Source organism: Sciurus carolinensis, unplaced genomic scaffold (genome assembly GCF_902686445.1).
Source record: "Sciurus carolinensis unplaced genomic scaffold, mSciCar1.2, whole genome shotgun sequence".
NCBI lineage: Eukaryota > Metazoa > Chordata > Mammalia > Rodentia > Sciuridae > Sciurus > Sciurus carolinensis.
In genome coordinates this window covers 280,752-288,306 of record NW_025920128.1, presented here as the reverse complement: position 1 = coordinate 288,306, position 7,555 = coordinate 280,752, and the positions used below count along the sequence as shown (strand labels likewise).

At 52.9% G+C, this 7,555-nt stretch overlaps 1 long non-coding RNA gene across 1 annotated transcript; it reads right to left on the bottom strand.

Moving 5' to 3' along the window:
- Nucleotides 1–1,441: 1,441 nt before the first annotated feature.
- LOC124974024 (uncharacterized) lies at nucleotides 1,442–7,531 on the bottom strand. Its single transcript, XR_007106735.1, has 3 exons — nucleotides 6,930–7,531; nucleotides 5,797–5,987; nucleotides 1,442–1,493 (listed from the first exon to the last, which is right to left on the bottom strand). It is a non-coding gene; the product is annotated as an uncharacterized LOC124974024 (long non-coding RNA).
- Between the last annotated feature and the right edge of the window lie 24 nt (nucleotides 7,532–7,555).

The following is a 7,555-nucleotide window of genomic DNA, read 5'->3' as shown; positions in this document are numbered from 1 at the left end:
TGTGCTCTAGATGGTTAATAGCATAATTTTCCAGGTGAGGTCAAATACCTGGCATAAGTTTTGAAACATCTCAATATTTATTAGGATCCTCCAAAAGCCTCCTTAATTTTTTGTCTATCTTAAGTTGGGAGGGTTCCCTCAATTTTCCTCCCTTAGTGGGCGATTCCTCAAGGCTTTCTCCTCTCATGGTAGAGATTATTGCTGTCAAGCATGGTAACATATGAAAGGCACTTTTCATTTGCAATTTAGCAGTATGCAGGCTAGTGGTGAACCTGGCAATACTGTTGAGAGTGAAGCTCCCATCTAAGTGGAAGAAAAGAAAAATAGACCTCAGGCGCCCGCGCCGGAGACTATGTGCAGGGACGTCTCCCTAAGTTTGAGCTTCAATCCGGTCCAGAAAACCCGTCTCTCACTACCTGGCTTTGCCAAAGTATTTCTGGCCTCCTTCGGCAAGTGCTAGGGTCCCTGTTTGCCCTGTGCTAGAGACCCTGGGAGGATTCAGACTTAAGGGCATTACTGCTTTCCTCCCTGCCACTATAAACTCCTAATTATGAAAAACGATGACAAAAGTAAAAAGTGTGCCTTTTGCCTATCTTCTTGCCCTGTAGATGAAAGGAATCTCCGGAGGGTGAGGGGACATCTATTGGTTGTTAGGCGTATAACGCCCTTTGCTTGGAGGGTCTCATGGGAGGGGTTTTTAAATGCCTCCCTCTTGCAGCTTAAAGAGAACACCATGAGTACATTTAAGCATGGGAACAGTAATGGGGAGACTCTAGATGGACTAGTGAAGGCTAACTATGTGAACAAAGGGAACCTGGGCATTTTCATACTAATCATCCCAGGCCTTAATCCTACAGCTTGAATTCCTAATGTCTGACCGGCAAGGGAAGGGGAGCATCCAGGAGGGAGTGGATGTGCGGGAGTGTTGTGCACTGTATGGCCCATTCGGAGGCAAAGGTGATTGGCGCTTTCCCTCAGTGCCATTGTCTACCGATCAGCCTGGATACCCTTTAGGGCTGTCGGGAGGGGGAGTCTGGAGAAGGAACCTTTGGGGTCCACCCGAGAGTAGCCCGGGCCGAGAACCCCGCAGTTGCTCCAACCTTTCCTCCGCCTCCACGCATCCTGGGCAGATCAGGACTAGGGACACTGTGTACTCACGGCAATTGCGCTCCGGGCCTGGACAGAAAAGTAGGAAACGGCTTCAGCAGAGCCCCAACGTGCCTGCAGAGCAGGGGATTGGAAACTTGCCTGAGCCGAGAAACCTCTCACCCGAGTCTTAAGAATGGCGGCTGCACTAGTTGCATTTAAGTAGCCGACGGGTGCCCATTTTGCCCTCCAGAAAGAAAGAGACAGAAAGATGCACCTCGGACAGATTGGGGTGCGTGAAGAGAAAAGCTCACTTACCTCGGCGTAGATCTCGCTGGGGCCTCCAAATCTGATACCGCCGTTTACCGGTGACGAGTTCTGCTTCTTCTAATGTTGAAGATTAAGCACTAGAGAAGCAGCCAAGGCAAGCATATTAAGCAGGTTTATTTAAAGGGAATAATACAGACTTCTCCCGGCAGGGAGAAGGGGGCCATGGCTGATGATCTAAAGTCCCAAGAAGTGAGCACACCCTGCATCTTTTATAGGTTAAAGTCTCTTTTGTTCTCCAGTTCTTTCCCCCCTTATCTCTCCTTCCTGCCTTCGTGACTAGGCCTGGTTTTGCATTAAGTGAGAAGCCATGGGCAGGGGGAGGGCCAAGGTGATTCAGGCAGATAAGGGCCCAGGGGGCATTAATTAGCAGCTCCTTGTTTGCAGTCCTTGATAAAGGCAGGTAAATTTGGTAATCAATGGGCTCCGGAGATCTTTGACATTCCATTCTTCCAGGGGCAGTCTCCAACTTCCAAAGGCAGATGGCTTCATGGCTTCATTTCCTCGAATTGACCCGATTTCCTATTTCTACACTAACTACCTGTCCTTAATTCTGGCTTCATCAGGACAGTGTCTGTGATCTGGCCGATCTCAGAATCCTGGGGCTCACATGGTCTTCAGTATGTTATCAAAGTTCCTAAGTTAGAGGTTCCTCAAGATAATACATTCATCTTTGCATAATCTATTTATTAGGGTCAACCAACAGTGCACAGGTAGACTTCCGGATTTCCCAGGAATATGGGAGCAACAGGCCTGGAGAAGACTGGCTTGGTAGGGAAAGGCCGGGAAAAGAATGCAGAACTTCTGCCTGAATCCTCATTTCCTTGTCCTTCCTTCGTCTCCTTCCCACCCATTTCTTATTTCTTCTATCCTACCTCAGGTCAGCCTGGGCAACGGAGCAAGACCCCCTCTCAAAATAAAGTCAAATTCTTACGAAGGGCTGCGGATGTAGTGTGATGGGCTGACAGATCTGGCTCCGTGAGAATGTTATAGTGTTGGGACTAATGCCACGTTAACTAACTCAGGCTTACTCCTTACTCCCTGGTGAGTGAGCAAGATCAAGGCCTCAAAGGTGGTTTCAATAGTTAATGATGATAAATCGGACCACCGTCAGGGATTGGTTAACAACAATTCTGTGAACCTGATCAGCTCGTGCTTGCCATATAGTCCTATGGGACTCTCACCCGCGTGAATCCTCCGTGCCTTGCTGTCCTTTAAGCTGATTGGTCCCTGCCTAGCCCCCACCCTACATAAAAGCTGTGTGACTTCCTCAATAAACGAGTTCCTGCTGTGACTGGTCTCCCTGACACGTCTGATGGTCCTCTGCCCGGAGAGCTGCGTGCAGGCGGTCAGTCGGCCCTACCTATCCTGTCTGACCTTCTTGGGGAGTGTCCCCTTCCCTTGCTGCTTAAGATCCCGACATTATAGGCCAGACTCTAAGGGAAATGACTAAACAGACTCCATTTTGCTCTAAGACTCCGTGTTATGTAGGAAATAAGCTTCTCCCATGGGAAACCCCCCCCTCTGTGCCCATCATCAGTTACTTGGTGTGACATGTTTAATAATACACAATGGCAACTCCTATGTAGTAAAGAATTGCTCTCTTTTGATTCCTATTGCTCCTAAACAATGTACCATGTGAACAGTGATTGTGTGGATGTTAGGAACCATTCTTTAGTTTGTACTTAGGTAAGGGTCATTTTGACCCACTTCCCTCTCTGTCGATGATCTCATGATGTTAGTTTGTAATTTTGAATCATAGCAACAGACACTTATGATTGATGTGATTTTGGTATAAGAATCCTACAACCCTGTGGTTGGTGCTGTTCTCCCAATAGCCATTTTTGGGGCATTGTGTGAGATAGTCAGCTGGCCGGCTTAATAAAGACTCTCAAATTTGGACTTCTCAGTGGTGATGGGTCTGTTCTTAAGTTGCACCCCATAACAGTAGACCACCAGTCAAGCACTTTGCTAGCGTGCACAAGTCCCTGGTCAAATTGCTAGCAGGGCAAAAAAGAAAAAAGAAACCGCCAAGGGGAATCACCAGTGGCACCCACAGAGTGCCCGACGTGTTAAAGGCACACCCTGTGGCCCAGTGCAAGCAAGAACTGTGACCTCTGGCACCTCAGGCGGACACCCACAAAGGAAGGTGCCAAAGACATAGAAAGCAGCTCCTCTTGTCCACGGCTTGGCTCAGAGCTGTGAACAGAACCATGCTCAAAAAAGAACGCCCCAAAACGTCCCAACAGAGACGAAGTATCTAGAAAGATACACACCAAATTCTGGACTGGGCGATGACAGGATCAGCAACCGCGCATGCGGGGGAGGAGGCGTGTGTGCTCAGCAACCCACACACCCCGCTGAGGTTTGCAGCCCGTTTGCTTTCTCAATCCCGACTCAGTATGCAGAAGGGGGGGTGAATAAAGAGGAAGAGGGGCGGTCCTGGTGGTGCGCACCCATCATTCCAGCAACGGAAGAGGCCCAGGCAAGAGGATCTAAAGTTCCAGCACAGGCCCCGCAACTTAGGCACACCCTGTCTCAAAAACAAAAGGGCTGAGGGTGTTGCTCAGTGGCACAGCGCCTCTGGGGTGAAGCCCCAGCACCAAAGGAAGAGGAGAAGGAGAAGGGGTACATATGAGGAGGCTGCAGAGGCAGAGAGAAGAGCCCAGAGGGATGCGCAGCAGAGAGGCGACAGCAGAGAGGCGACACCGGGGAAGGGCGGGGGTGGGGGAGCCGGGGGAGGAGAGAGAGGGAGGAGGAAGAGAGGGCTGGGAAAGGCCCTTCTTCCTCTTGCTTCTTGGAGGGAAGCCCTTTCTCAGTGTGCAAAAGCCAACTCGCCCCCGGGAGCCGGCGGGGATGCAGGGCGAACACATCTCGGACCAGGAGCACTGTGGACTGGGGTGCTCGGTCAACTGGTAAGGAGGCCTGGGCATGCGCCAGACACCCGGGAGAGGGAGAGGAGGGAACGCATTGCGGCGGCCTCCGGGAAGGCCGTTGCGTTGGCCACGGCAGCGCCGCCCTCTGGTGGTGACAGCCAAGTACGGCTGATGGGAAAGTCCACCTGCCGCTCAACTCCGCCGCGCGAGGGACTGGACTTGATTCCTCTGGGAGGAAAACCCGGCCCTGTGGTTTGTGCAAAGTCGTGCTGTGGCTCTCTCGGGTCAAATGTGCAGTGCCAGCTTGTCCCGGTGACGGACGCGCCTCCGCAACCCGTGAGGCTTGCGCACCTAAGGGGCCCCAGCCCAGGCGCCGCAGGACCCCCGTGCCCGCCGCTCCCCTCGGCGGGACCCCCGCGCCCCGGCTCCCCTCCGCAGGACCCGTGCCCGCGGCTCCCCTCCGCAGGACCCCCGTGCCTGCCGCTCCCCTCCGCAGGACCCCCGTGCCCGCCGCTCCCCTCGGCGGGACCCCCGCGCCGCCGCTCCCCTCGGCGGCACCCCCGTGCCCGCAGCTCCCCTCGGCGGCACCCCCGCGCCCCGGCTCCCCTCGGCGGGACCCCCGTGCCCGCAGCTCCCCTCGGCGGGACCCCCGCACCGCAACTCCCCTCGGCAGGACCCTTGCCCACGGCTCCCCTCGGCCGGACCGTGCCCGCGGCTCCCCTCGGCGGGACCCATGCCCGCGGATCCCCTCGGCCGGACCCTGCGCAGCGGCTCCCCTCGGCGGGACCCCCGTGCCACGGCTCCCCTCGGCCGGACCTGTGCACCGCCACCGCGGCAGTGCCGCACCCCAGCTGGGATTTCTCCAGTCCGCCCTCGGCCCCATCGCCGGGAGGTCAGGCTGTGGTCTGGGTGCCAGGCCAGGGGGGCACAGAGAAGGCCCGTCCGACTGGCCCTCCCGGTGCCCGCACACGCCCGCACACGCCTTGGGCTTCCTTGCCCCCTCTGCCGCCCGTCCTTCTGTCCTTTCCTCCCACGAATGGCTGGAGTTCCCGGGGAAGAGGGCCCACGCAGGGCAGCGGGCTCTGCGCGCGGCCCAAGGCACCGCCCCGCCCGGCCCCGCACACTCAGGGCGGGAACCCGGGGCCGGGGCTGCGCGGGTCCATGCGCTCCTTCCCGCACGAGCACCGGGCTGACGCGGGCCGGACCCAAACATCTGGTGGGCTACATGGAGGAGGCTCTCGCTTCTCCAAACGTCGACATGCGACTTTCGGAAAGAATCTGGAAATGACTTCGTTTAACGCAGAGCCAACCCGGATGGCGATCTCCTCTCCTGCGTGGACGCTGAGGCCTGCGCCTGCACCTCGCCCAGGGGCCGCGCTTCTGCCCGACCAGGCGCCTTCCTGCCCTCTGAACTCAGTCCACCGCCAACACCACCCATCACCATGGCTGCGATTTTCCTCACGAAAACGCGCTTGCTCTACCGTTTTCACCCTTCTCTCCCACTTACCGCATCCCTGCTGTTTTATTTCACTTTTATATCCACACAATGAAATGTTCGCAATTGGTTATTCTTTTTGTCCCACGTCGTATTTTCATGCTTTACCAAGTTTCAACATCAGAAAACCATCGTTGTAAGATTTGTACACAACAATCCTCGTACCAATTAGAAAACTCAACACTCTCATTTGCAGTGAAAACCTAGGAAATCAAAATTTAAAGGGTTTGCCTTAAAACAATGTTGGAAAGATACATACTGCATAAATTCTGCAACCAGATGCTCCCTCATAGCAATTTCTTCTACCTTCCTTTCAGTTGTACATGGACAGGATACCTTCATTGTCCTGAGGTGCTGAGGATTCAACACCGTGCCTCACATGTGCCAGGCAACTGCACTATCACTGAGGCACCACCAGCCCCTCATAATTTTTAGCGTGGAAGAGGACACATGTAACCATACATATGTCTTCAGAAAACTTCAAAAGATGAGTGGGTAAATTCAAACCTCATGATAGTTAACAGTTCAGCATGTTAAGTCAGAAAACAACTGCATTATATTGCAAGTTTCTGTTATCAAATGCAACTCTGAGATTACAAACTACATAATTTGTATGCAAGAATCACAGTCATACCAAACTAATCTCTTGTTAACCACTGTACTCAGACCATATGAAAACAGTGAGCTTGAGATGCTGGTCCACTTCTCTCCCTCTTTACCCTCCTCCCTGCTGCATGACCTAGATAGCTCTGCTCCTCCACCATGATGTTTTAAAGCATCTCAGAACAAACCAACAGAGCCACCCAACTACGGACAGAAACCTGTGCTCACAGGGCCAGGGGAAATCATGCCCCAGCACTGGAAAGCTGAGTAACGGATGCAGAGAACTGGAAGGCCAGGCCCCTTTACAAGATTTACTACTTGCATAGGTGTTCCCTGAGTGAATCCCCTGTCATTCAAAGGAACTAGGACAATTAGAAGCTTTCCCACATTTCTCAAATTCATAGGCCTTCTCTCCACTCTGAGCACTTCCACGCAGAGGAAGGAAAAGGAATCGCCACACATTCAGGGGCTTTGTTTGCCCAGGTGAGTGAAATTCTTTGAAGGCAACACAGAACACTTAGTGAATATACATGCACACATACCTATATATAAGAGCACTCGACGACTTTTCTATGAGTACATGATGTCATGGAAGGTGACTGAGAATATCAGATGATTTCTCACTTTTCTTTGCATTCAGTGGGCTTTTCTCCAACATGAGTTCATTCATGTGGAAATGACTAGATGTAGTGAAGGTTTTCCCACACTGCAAGCATTTGTAGGGCTTCTCTCCAGCGTGAGTTGCTTCATGTGTGTGAAGGTGAGCAGAAGTAGTGAAGGCTTATCCAGATGTTCACACTGACAAGGCTGCTCTGCAGTATGAAATCGTTCGTCTATGTGAAGGTAAGAGGAACCAGTGAAGGCTTTCCCACATTGTTCACAATCGTAGGGCTTCTCTGCAGAGTGAGTTCTAGGCTTTTCCACATTTTTAAGGACTTCTATAAGAGTCCATTCATGCGAGTGAAGCTGACTGGATGTAGCAAGGGCTTTTCCAACTGCTTACATTCATAGGGCTTCTCCCCTGTATGAGTTCGCTTGTGCATTCGAAGGTCAGAGCGCTGGTGAAGGCGTCCCACATTGTGCACATTCACAGGGCTTCTCTCCAGTATGAGTTCTTCCATGTTGACGACGGTAATCAGAACTAGTGAGGTTCTCTCCCACGTTGTGC